The sequence below is a fragment of the Hypomesus nipponensis genome, chromosome 23 (assembly GCF_054491055.1).
Source record: "Hypomesus nipponensis isolate SF chromosome 23, ASM5449105v1, whole genome shotgun sequence".
In the NCBI taxonomy this organism is placed as follows: Eukaryota; Metazoa; Chordata; class Actinopteri; order Osmeriformes; family Osmeridae; genus Hypomesus; species Hypomesus nipponensis.
The window spans coordinates 13892185-13904182 of record NC_140383.1 but is presented as its reverse complement, the minus strand read 5'-3'; the positions used below and the strand labels follow the sequence as shown (position 1 = coordinate 13904182).

Genomic DNA, 11998 nt, shown 5'->3' with positions numbered 1-11998 from the left:
TGAACATCATATTTCAACAGCATATGGAATGTTCAGAATTTTGTCCCAGGCAGTAAAGGGGGAGATGCTTGCCACTCCCTATTAAGCCCCATTGTCCCAAATTTAGCTGCACCAGAGTTCCACTGGGGGTGATCGTGAGCGAGTGCATGTTGAATGGGAGTCTATGGAGCTAAACGGCTAAATTTGTCTCTTTCGCCTGATTGTTGTTGAGAAATCTCCAATTTGATTGTAGTTTTTGCATGTTCAACATGGATTATAGGTCGAAAGTTGAATGAACGAGTACTTATATCCTTTTGATTTCTTACAGGGTGAGTCATTGTTGCCCATAACACGGTAGCATTCTGCTAATGAATGCTGATTGGTTAGTGAAGGACTGATACGACCAGAGCTCCCGCTTGATGGCATCCGAAGCGGAATCAGAATGTCAGAGCATTAGCAACATTAGCAACAACATTAGCGATCCAAAACTCTTTCTAGCATGTGTATTGACAGGGAGAGCCTAACCTGTCAGCTGTGTTGTCGATGCCCTGAGAGAAAAAAGTAAGTGACCAGGGGTCTCATTTATAAAACTGTGCATAAGATTCTTACTAAAAGTGTACGTACGCCCAAAAGCCTAAAATGGCGTACGCACACAAAAATTTAGATTTATAAAACCGTGCGTACGCACACCTGTACGCAATGTTCCCTTTATAAATCACAGATTACCCACAAGTGTGCGTACGTGAATCAGCATTGTACCCCGCCCTGAACACGCCCATTTTTAACCATAAATGCAAATGCAAAGCACCTCATGAATGCTAATCTAGTATCTCATCATGACCCTGGCATACGATTGTTCTTTACGGTTAATCACAGCGCATGACAACTCAGACACTGTTAGCCTATTGGTGGAGCCCGAAAACTCCGAAAACTGTGGAGGCCTGTAGACGGTAGATCACCAATTTTAAAAAATTGTGTGAGTGGCGTCAACTGTGCCAGTGATATACTGCGAGTTGAGATACAATTTGAAAACAAAAGCGTTTTGTTATGAACAGTAATCTATTAAAGTCTGGACTGATAAAGAGGACGTAGAGTGTAGCGATTGCACGGGAGCTTAACGACTGTATTCGCAGTTTTTGACATATGAGGATATTTGCACAGTATTAAATAAATATATTTAGTTATACACTGTGTTCTGCAGTTATCTAACTTTTCGGATAGTTACGGATACCCCTTGGCTATGATTGGTCCGCTAACGACATAATTACCGTTGCTCCACCTACTCTTCTGGCGGTGAATTGTTTTCAGCACTCACGGCCTTACAGAACCATAAACAAAAAAGAGTCTATCTTATCAGAAGGGGTTTGTGAAACTTGTGGACTTCTGAAACTCTGCCCACAAGGCACAATGCTTGTTGAATAGATGGAAAGCTTAAAAACCCTGGGAAATAAAGCTGGGTTCAGGGAAGATGTTAGGGGCAGAAGTATGACCTGGAAAGTTAATAAATGAGGGTGGAGGGGAGGTAGAGGTGGGGAAGTGAATGAGTATGGTTTGGAAGGGAGTGGTAGTTTGGGGTATGTTGTGAGGAAGGGAGAGGTGGGGGGTGGATAAGGGTAGGTTGGAAGGGAGTAGTAGTAGATTGGTAGATTGGAGTGGTAGGAGCATGGAGTGATGGATGAAGGACAGAAGAGAAGAGATGGGACAAAGGGCATGAGATGGGGAATGAGGGATTCTCTTTCAGCAGGATGAGTTCTTAGTAAAGGACCCAAGTGGTAGTGGTGAAAGGTAATCCCAGAATGTCAAAGTAGAGGTACAGGTATGGAAACTGCAAGTCTTTGATTGTACTCATGGTTTTGATATTGGTGACAGACTGTGACAGATGGCAAGGAGAGCTGTTGCCGCAATCCTCACAGTTTGCTTGAAATTTGCTAACACAAAAAGCTAGCTTGAATGTGTTTTTTTATCCTAAGAGATGGAGAAAGTGGTCCCCGTCTCTGAGATGTCTACTTTGTAATCAGACTGAATTCAGGAAACATAATCCTGGATTTGTGCGTCACAACTTCTCAGAGATCTCATAGCACAGCGAGGCAATTAAACAAATTGTAATTTTTCAGGATTTTGTAGAAAATGAGAGGATTGTTGCATGTGTATCATGGATCTTTATCAAAATATCTGTTATGTTATGTGGCTGTAATACTTTTTTTCCACTTGTGAGTCTGGTTTCAATGTCCCAAACCATCAGTGGAGGGGACAAGACTTTTGACAAGATTTGTTTCACAAACCTCATTCAGTTTTGAATTCTTCCCTCATAGGAAGGGAAAAGTGAGACTGGCATTAGGGGTGAATACTAATACCCCTTGGATCCAATAACAAAACTGGGTCTCAACTTCCTCTCGAAACATGACTAATCTCCTGTTTTTGAACTCCCCCTCTCTCCCTCCATTGCTCTCTGCACAGGCTCACTGTCTCCCACCTCCAATACTCCCCAGGGGGATTTGATCCGGTGGATACTTGACAGTGCAATCAGCGAGAGGTGACTGGAGGGCAGTCTTCTGGGAATGCTGTGACGAGGGGACATCTCCCAAAGTCGTGTACAGAGCCTCACAGAGGACACTCTGCTGCATGATGCGTCAGGAAAAAGACAAGGCTGTGTTTGTCTACCGTCAGCCCTAGCGAATGACAACTCCTGGGACGGGACATCTGACAGAACCTCGAACACCTGCCAGTCCGTGGAAAGGAATGATTGGCAGTCCACTGGTTCAGGTATGATTCACAGAGAGATGACTTGCAGTCCACTGGTTCAGGTACACAAAAAAAGTGGTAAAAAACAGCAATTAAGTCAGATTAAAACATAGATCAAATGTAAATAAAACCTGTCATTCGCTTTACTGTAATTACATTTAGATGTATTCATTTAGCAGACACTTTTATCCAAAGCGACTTCCAAGAGAGAGCTTTACAAAAAGTGCATAGGTCAATGATCATGAACAACAAGATAGCCCCAAAAAACATTGCGGGAAGCCAAAACATGTGTACATTGTGATAAGCAACCAAGTACCAATAGGAAGAAACATAAGAGGAAGAAGTTAAACAAGTTACAAATTAAACAACATGAATCTCAAAAATGCAAGAGTGTAACTGTAGGAAAGCAAGCAACAATTATATAATTTACAACGAGTACAAGTAGTTAACTCAGCTACAACTAACCAACAAGTTACAACGACCCAATAAGTGCAACAAGTCCCTCAGTAAGTGTCATTGTGTTCCTGGAGGAAATAAACTGACATCGGATCCAACAAATCTTTCCCATTGGGAGTGCCATTGTACTCCCAAAACTAATTCATTTATATCACTGTATTTTTTTTTTAACCAGAAAATCTCCCTATAATTCCATGAATAAAACCTCCAAAAATAAATTACATACTGACACTGAACCATGTATTAGGGCCTAAAATAAATGAGATGGTATTGGGAAAGGGGTATTTTTTTCCCCCAATCTGTCTCCCATGTGGAAGAGAGAATACACCTAATAATTTCACAGAGTTAAACAGAGATGGGATAGGGGGAAGTGTGAAGATGGTGATCGGGTCCAGACCCAGGATGCCCTCAGAGCCTAAGACTGTAATGGAGGAGGGGAAGGAGAATGAGTGGGCCCAGATTCAGGATACCCTCAGAGATTATAACAGTTAATGTCCACAACAGCAAAGCGATTTAAGCAAAGCAAAGCTTTCCATTTATTTTCAATGGAGCCAGGCAAATTTCTTGCGTGGTGTGTTGTGTGAAGGGAGGGGAATGCACAAAACTTGTGTTCTTTCAGTTTATCTATGTAAAGTCGTTAAGTTATGCAAAATGACAAAATATTTCTTTATTTTCTCATAGATTGTCTTGCAATTCTAAGTTTTTAACTGTATTTTTAACATCATTTTGATGTGGTTGACAGTGATATATTGCCATAACAATTTTTTTGGGGGGTAAAATGGCAGAAAATGCATCAACTATTGTCATACACATTATTAGGGTTCCTCCGTCATGAGGACCCTATTGTAATTGTTGGTATTATTAGGATTCCTCCGTCAGGAGAAAACCTATTGTTGGTGGCCAAGCCGCGAAGCGGCGAAGCCACCTTAAGGGTTTCTACGTATTCTTATTATTATTATTACACATCTGTCATTGGAGTCTATGGCAGTCCCAACCACATGGTCAGAAGTTGTGAAATTTGGCACATTCTTTGGGATCAGTCCCCTCATCAATTTCACCAAGTTTCATGTCTCCCATTCCAACCATCTAGCGCCACCAATGGGTCAAAGTTGAAGGTGTGTTTACACATGTTACTTTTGAACCATATGCCCCATTGTCCAAAATGAGGTATCGTTGGATTCCCTGGATCAAGACGAGTTCAACGCACTCTATGACATCATACCCAGTTCCATAGATTCTCCGCCATTTTGAATGTAAAGAAAAAGCGTTTTTTCGCTACTCCTCCTACAATTCTTGTTGAATCTTCTTCAAAATTGCCACAGATGATCTTCAGACCAAGCCTCACAAAAATTATACCCTGGAGCTTTGATTTTCGCAACCGTTTGTTAGTTACAGCCACATCAAATTTATGTGGCTGAATTGATATGGCCACCATTTTTAATATACAGTTTTTTCGCTACCTCTCCTATAAGGTTTGTCCAATCTTCACCAAATTTGGCACAGATCATCTTCAGACCAAGCCTCACAAGTTTTTTTGATTATCTAAACCTATTGACTGGAACAGCATATCAAAGTCGTCAGCCAATCAAAGTCATCAACCAAGCCACCATAAAAGAAGTGAGGTCATATCTCAGCACCTTTTTACTGCATTGACACCAAATTTGGTATAGGGACTAGGGACACTGTTCTAAAGAGGTCCAAAATAGGTCATGCCATTTCACCTCTAGGTGGCGCTGCAATAAGTAAAAATGTTGCACCATATATCTTCAGATCAAGCCTCACAAAAGACATCACGTTTTTTTGATTTTCTACACTTTCAACTGGAACAGCCAATCAAAGTCGTCAGCCAATCAAAGTCATCAACCAAGCCACCATAAAAGAAGTGAGGTCATATCTCAGCACCTCTTTACTGCATTGACACCAAATTTGGTATAGGGACTAGGGACACTGTTCTAAAGAGGTCCAAAATAGGTCATGCCATTTCACCTCTAGGTGGCGCTGCAATAAGTAAAAATTTGGCACCATTTATCTTCAGATCAAGCCTCACAAAAGACATCACGTTTTTTTGATTTTTTACACTTTTGACTGGAACAGCCAATCAAAGTTGTCAGCCAATCAAAGTCATCAACCAAGCCACCATAAAAGAAGTGAGGTCATATCTCAGCACCGCTTTACTGCATTGACACCAAATTTGGTATAGGGACTAGGGACACTGTTCTAAAGAGGTCCAAAATAGTTCATGCCATTTCACCTCTAGGTGGCACTGCAATAAGTAAAAATTTGGCACCATTTATCTTCAAGCCTCACAAAAGACATCAAGTTTTTTGATTTTCTACACTTTTGACTGGAACAGCCAATCAAAGTCGTCAGCCAATCAAAGTCGTCAACCAAGCCACCATAAAAGAAGTGAGGTCATATCTCAGCACCTCTTTACTGCATTGACACCAAATTTGGTATAGGGACTAGGGACACTGTTCTAAAGAGGTCCAAATAGGTCATGCCATTTCACCTCTAGGTGGCGCTGCAATAAGCAAAAAATTGTCATTTATCTTCAGATCAAGCCTCACAAACCCTTTCACATTTCGGAAAAGCTGATCAAAGTCGGCGATGAAGCCGCCAAAACAGGACGTGAGATCATATCTCAGGAAATATTTGCTGAAACGACATCAAACTTGGTACAGGTGCTCAGGACCGTGTTCCAAAGAGGTCCACAAAAGGTTGTGTCATCTAACTGCTAGGGGGCGATCCTGTGTTTGACACATGTTAAATTGTGATACCAGCTGAATTGATGTGGCCGCCATTTTAAATGAATGAACTGTTTTTGGTAAATATCATATATTCACCTCATTTGGCACAGATTATCTTCAGACAACAATCACCTTTACATGTCAAAATAGAACTGAATTACAGCTGTTTAAACTTTGGACAAATCACATTTTTACCCAGTAACTGAAATCTGTGATTTCCAGCACTGAGAATAGCTCACTAGGATAAGTTGGTGTCCTGGCAATGTCAACGTCAGAGGTTCGAATCCAGCCAAAGCTGACAAGCTTGTCATGTCTCTGATTCTCTGTTTAGCAAGACTGTAAGCCACTGCAAAGGAAGCCAGGTACACCGCAGTCACTAGATGTCGAAAGTTCCTTCTGGGTCATCTGACCTGCTTGGCCACCACATTGCTGCTTGCAGCTATATTTGTTGGTGGTTTTATTAATTGTAATTCTTGTACCATGGGAGTCAATGGCAGCCCCTAGAACCCTTCGATAACTTTTTGTGAAATTTGGCACACACATTAAGGACAGTTTCTTCTATACCTACACCAAGTTTCATGTCTCCCATTAGACCACTTTAGCGCCACCAATGGGTCAAAGTTGGACTTGTGTTTACACACGCAACTTTTGAACCGTATGACTGATTTTCAAAAATGAAGTACCAGGTATTCCCTGGATCAAGATGAGTTCAACTATGACGTCAATTTCCGGTTATATAGATTTTCTGCCATTTCCGGTTTTATCAAAAACCTTTGAAAGCCTACTCCTCCTACAATTTTTTTCCAATCTTCCCCAGAATTGGCACACATCATCACAGAAGTTATCAAAGGATATTTGATTTTGAAAACCGTTTGTCCGGTACAGCCAATCAAAATCGGCAACAAAGCAACCAAACAGGAAATTGGATCAAATCTTGGCAAATCTTTGACATGTCAACACCAAACTTGGTAAGATGACTCGGAACCCTCTTCTGAGGATGTCCACACAATTTGGTGTCATGTGATCACTGGGCGTGGCCGCAGGAGGCAAAAATGTGTTTAGGCCAATGACTTTTGATTTGTTTGCCTTTATTAAGTGATTCATTTGTCTCATGATATCTTGGGACATCCTTTATGTGAGTCATAATAATTTGTGATAATAGCCGAATTGATGCGGCCGCCATTTTGAATTCATTGAAAAAACGTTTTTTCTCTACTCCTCCTACACATGTTGTCCAATCTTCACCAAATTTGGTAGAGATTATCTTCAGACCAAGCCTCATACAAGTTATCACATGTTTTTTAGATTTTCGAAAGCATTTGCCTGGTACAGGCAATCAAAATGTGCCATTAAGCCAGCATACAGGAAGTTGGGTTGTATCTCATTTACATTTACATTTATTCATTTAGCAGACGCTTTTATCCAAAGCAACTTCCAAGAGAGAGCTTTACAAAGTGCATAGGTCACTGATAATAACAACAAGACCACCCCCACAGCATTGCGGGTAGCCAAAACAAGAAGTACACATTGTGAACAACCCAAAAATAAGTGCTAAAGGGAGGAAACCATAAGAGCATGTAGTTAAACAAGTTACAATTAAACAACATGAAACTCTAAGTGCAAGTGTACCTGTAGGAAAGCAATAAAAATAGGATTAACTAAAATAGAAAATAGTTTAAATCAGCTACCACTAACAAACAAGAGCAACAGTCTAAGCAAGAGTCATTGTGATCCTTGAGGAAACCAGCGTTGGGTTCGGCAAATCATTCCTAAGTACCGTTGTACTCCCGGAACAAGTGCGTCTTGAGCCTTCTCTTGAAGGTGGAGAGACAGTCTGTGTCTCTGATGGAGGTGGGGAGTTGATTCCACCACTGGGGGGCCAGGCAGGAGAATAGCTTGTGTTGGGATCGGGCGGTCTTGAGCGGTGGGACCACCAGGCGGTTGTCTGAAGAAGACCGTAGGTGGCGGGTGGGGGTTTAAGGCTGCAGGAGAGACTTGATGTAGTCGGGTGCAGTCCCGTTGACTGCTCGGAAGGTCAGTACCAGGGTCTTGAATCTGATGCGGGCCGTTATGGGTAGCCAGTGGAGGGAGATGAGGAGCGGGGTAACGTGGGAGCGTCTGGGTAGATTGTAGACTAGGCGGGCCGCCGCGTTCTGAATCCTCTGAAGAGGGCGGGTTGCGCATGCTGGGAGACCGGCGAGCAGCGAGTTGCAATAGTCAAACTTGGAGAGGACAAGTGCTTGGACAAGCAGCTGGGTGGAGTGCTCAGACAGGTATCTCCTGATCTTCCGGATGTTGTAGAGGGTGAATCTACACGACCAGGAGACCGCAGCAATGTGGGCTGTGAGGGAGAGCTCGTCATCCATGGTAACCCCAAGGTTCCTGGCAGAGTATGAGGGGGTCACCGTCGCAGATCCCAGGGTGATTGAGAGGTCGTGGGAGATGGAGGGTTTGGCTGGGATGATGAGAAGTTCAGTTTTGGTGAGGTTCAGCTGGAGGTGGTGCTCGGTCATCCAGGCGGAGATGTCTGCGAGGCAGGCCTCAATCCTAGCTGAGATCCCCGGATCGGTCAGGGGGAACAACAGGTACAGCTGCGTGTAGTCCGCGTAGCAGTGGTAGGAGAAGCCATGGGAGGTGATGATCGGTCCAAGTGAGGTGGTGTACAGAGAGAAGAGGAGGGGTCCAAGGACGGAGCCCTGTGGGACACCAGTGGAGAGCTGGTGAGGGTCTGACAGTTTGCCTCCCCAGGAGACCTGGGAGGATCTTCCCGACAGGTAGGATGAGATCCACTGGAGTGCAGTGCCAGTGATGCCCATCTCAGAAAGTCTGGAGAGCAGGATCTGGTGGTTAACCGTATCAAACGCTGCAGAAAGGTCCAGCAGAATGATGACGGATGACCTCGCAGCCGCTCTGGCAGACTGGAGGGCAGTGGTGACTGAAAGGAGGGCAGTCTCTGTGGAGTGGCCGGTCTTGAAGCCCGATTGGTTGGGGTCAAGCAGGTTGTTCAGAGAAAGAAAGTTAGACAGTTGGTTAGATACAGTACGTTCAATTGTTTTAGAGAAGAAGGGTAACAGTGATACCGGTCTGTAGTTCTGGAGGATGGCAGGGTTAAGGGAGGGTTTTTTGAGTAGAGGGGTAACTCTGGCCTGTTTGAAGGCAGAGGGGAAGGTGCCAGAGGTAAGAGAGGAGTTTAGAACATGGAGCAGAAAAGTTATGATAGAGGGGGAGATGGTTTGAAAGAGAGGGGAGGGGACAGGACCAAGGGGACAGGAGGTGGGGCGATGAGAGAGAATGAGGTCAGAGAGCTCTGCCTCGGATAGGGGAGAGAAAGAGTTTAGACATTTAGTTTGGTCAGTCATGGAGGGCTTGAGTTGCCTTTTTTGTTGTAGCAAGTTTAGCAAATCATTGTCACACATACATGAAATGTTGTTAATATAGTTTATTCCCGTTTTTTTTTTTAAACAGATTAGATTTTTTGTAAAAACTCATGACATGATGGCAAACATTATGTTAAGCGCGAGCATAGATTGTTGACATGTCTATCTGGAGCAAAGACGAAGATTAATACTTTAACTGTTAACCACAATAGTTGTAGCCATAAAATGATATATATTTAAATAATATTAGTCTTGCCTTCAGAAGCTTTTTTTAATTCTTTTTTTGATTGTGTCATCAAGCCAGACTGCTTTTGTGGGACAATGAAGGTCCTTAGTGACTATGTTTCACCCCCACTTACATCTGATGGAAACGTCTTGTAGCCTATGGTTCTATGAATATGCCCCTTTCAAAGGCAAATGTTCAATAAAGTATATTTTAAACACACTTCTCAAGCTTTTATTTATTACATTATTAACACGTCTTGTTAGATCACGTTATTATCCATTAATAGACGTTTGGTTTTCTAGGTTGAACATATAAAACACAGGTCACATTTCGACACTGATATGAAATTGAAGGCAGTGTGAAATTTGAGGCATTTCGTTTGAATATAAAGTTGACAGTAAGCTATGGTAAGTCTGCATTATGGAAGATTTCGGTTACCAAAATAACTATTAAGCTTTCTTTGCCTGGCGAGAACAACGACGGAGCTGTTCATGTTAACAGTTTATTTAATCCGATACAATGCGTTGGAAATCATACTCATGTCACGCAGAAAAAAAGTTCCATCTAGATTAGCCCTATATTTAGCCCTATAACCTATTTCTAAAAAACAAGTGAAAGGAATACTATACAGTGACAGAATACATTTCCGATAAGTTTGCATCATGTGTCTGATTCTTATCGAACTTGTACCCCTGTGACGGCCGCACCCCAGGCCACACAAACCCTAACCCCTACGTTATTGTAACATTTCTCTGTCACCTTTTGTTATAATTTCATCCCTGGGCATTGGGATACGCTTTGACCACATACACACATCAACCAGTAGATACATTACACATGTTCTTTATTTTCTTTGTGTTATGTGTCTGTGTGATTAGAGCATGGCACACTTCCAATTGTTGTTAATTGGGGGTAATTGGAAGATACCAGGTCCCTAAGAAGAGCAGGGGGGGTTGTGTTAAAGCAAGCGTTTAGTTAGTTGTTGATATGGCTTTTTCCACCCCCCACATGTCTGTATTGGTCTGACCCGTTGGGATATAGACTCCATGTCTGTTGGGAGATGGGGGGGCTTGCTTGGTATGCCCAGACATGTGTCGTTGTCTCTGCTCGGAACAATAAAAGAAAGATGAAATCTACCCATGATTCCTCGTGCTTTGCTGGGCGGTCCCTCACAACCCCATTCTGCCCATAGATTCTGCAACTGCAATGCCCACATGCTTGTAACCATATAAATCTATGCTCGCAACTGGTTGTTGCAAGTATGACGTGTACAGCTAGTTGCAAGCGTGCACTTTTGTTTGCTTCGCTAATGTTGCTGTGGTGTGCACCCGTGGGCCACCGTAAAAATGTCTCTCACTACATTTGGAATATACTGACGTGATGATGTGCAGATAAACTGAAGCTGTTCCACCAAGTCATTTATACATTTACCAGAGACATTATAAATGCTTTCTAACTTAAGCAAGAGAAAATCGATAACTTTGACAAACGCGCTTTCAGTTTCACAATCCAAATCTACAGTAGCAACCAACTCCATATCATCAACGGATTGCAGTAATGCAAACTGTCTGTCATGCGGTTGAACACTGGTAGAAATTGGAAGTTTTACAATAAGATCAGCTTTTAAGTCCTTACACAAGTGGGATGGGTGCTTTCGGCTTTTATGTGTAGCATAACTCCCATATATGTTAGTTTTGATCTCACAACCATCAAACACACACACTATTGTTTCTAGTCTTTTCAGATGAGGGTTAATGTGTTGAAAATAATCCTTGGTATTCGGAAAACATGAGTCACAAATTTTACATTTAAAAGCTTTGACCTCTTGCTGATTTTCGGTTTCACTGATTTGTGAGCTCTACACAAGTGTGTACGTAAGCTGCAATAATAAATAAGTTGTAAAAGAACATGAACAGTTCAAATGAATTCAAGGAAGAAAATGTCCATGACCTAAATGTCCGTGTTTCAGTCGGTGGTGTTTAATAAGCCCCCCCCTTTGATGATGCGACAAATTTACAAAGCTTACACTGCCACCCCCTGAGCTGTTACCTTAACGATGAATAAAAATCGTGGAGCCTCGGTGGCTAGTGTCCTATGAGGCTCAGTCCTTTCCACTGTGACCTAAGTTGAATATGGCCTACTGTCCTTTGTTGGTGTCCTCCCGTCTCTCTCACACATTCCTGTCCCGTCCCTGTTAAGTAAAGCATATGTTGAAACAAAAGAGATACAAACCTTTTATTGCCATAAAGGTTGATAGACTAAAGACAATTCCCCCCCTCCATTTTTTTTTTTAAGAAAACAAATGGTAACTTACCTAACATTTTCTTGATCAAGCCTTTTCCATCTGAAAAACTTATATATTAGGGATGGGCGTGGTTAATCGAATATCCGGATATCCTAAAGTAAGTTAGTATTCGAATACTTTTTTCGAATACTTATGAGCGTAGTTTAATTTAAAAAACATTTTTTAT

The 11998-nt window shown here is 42.3% G+C and overlaps 1 protein-coding gene across 1 annotated transcript in view; it reads left to right on the top strand.

The window, feature by feature from the left end:
- Window positions 1-2458: 2458 nt before the first annotated feature.
- Window positions 2459-11998, top strand: part of thsd7ba (thrombospondin, type I, domain containing 7Ba) — a 385664-nt gene continuing 376124 nt past the window's right edge. The window contains exon 1 of the mRNA XM_084689263.1: window positions 2459-2742. The gene's annotated coding sequence lies outside the window, so the exon portion shown is untranslated. The remainder of the gene's footprint in view (window positions 2743-11998) is intronic.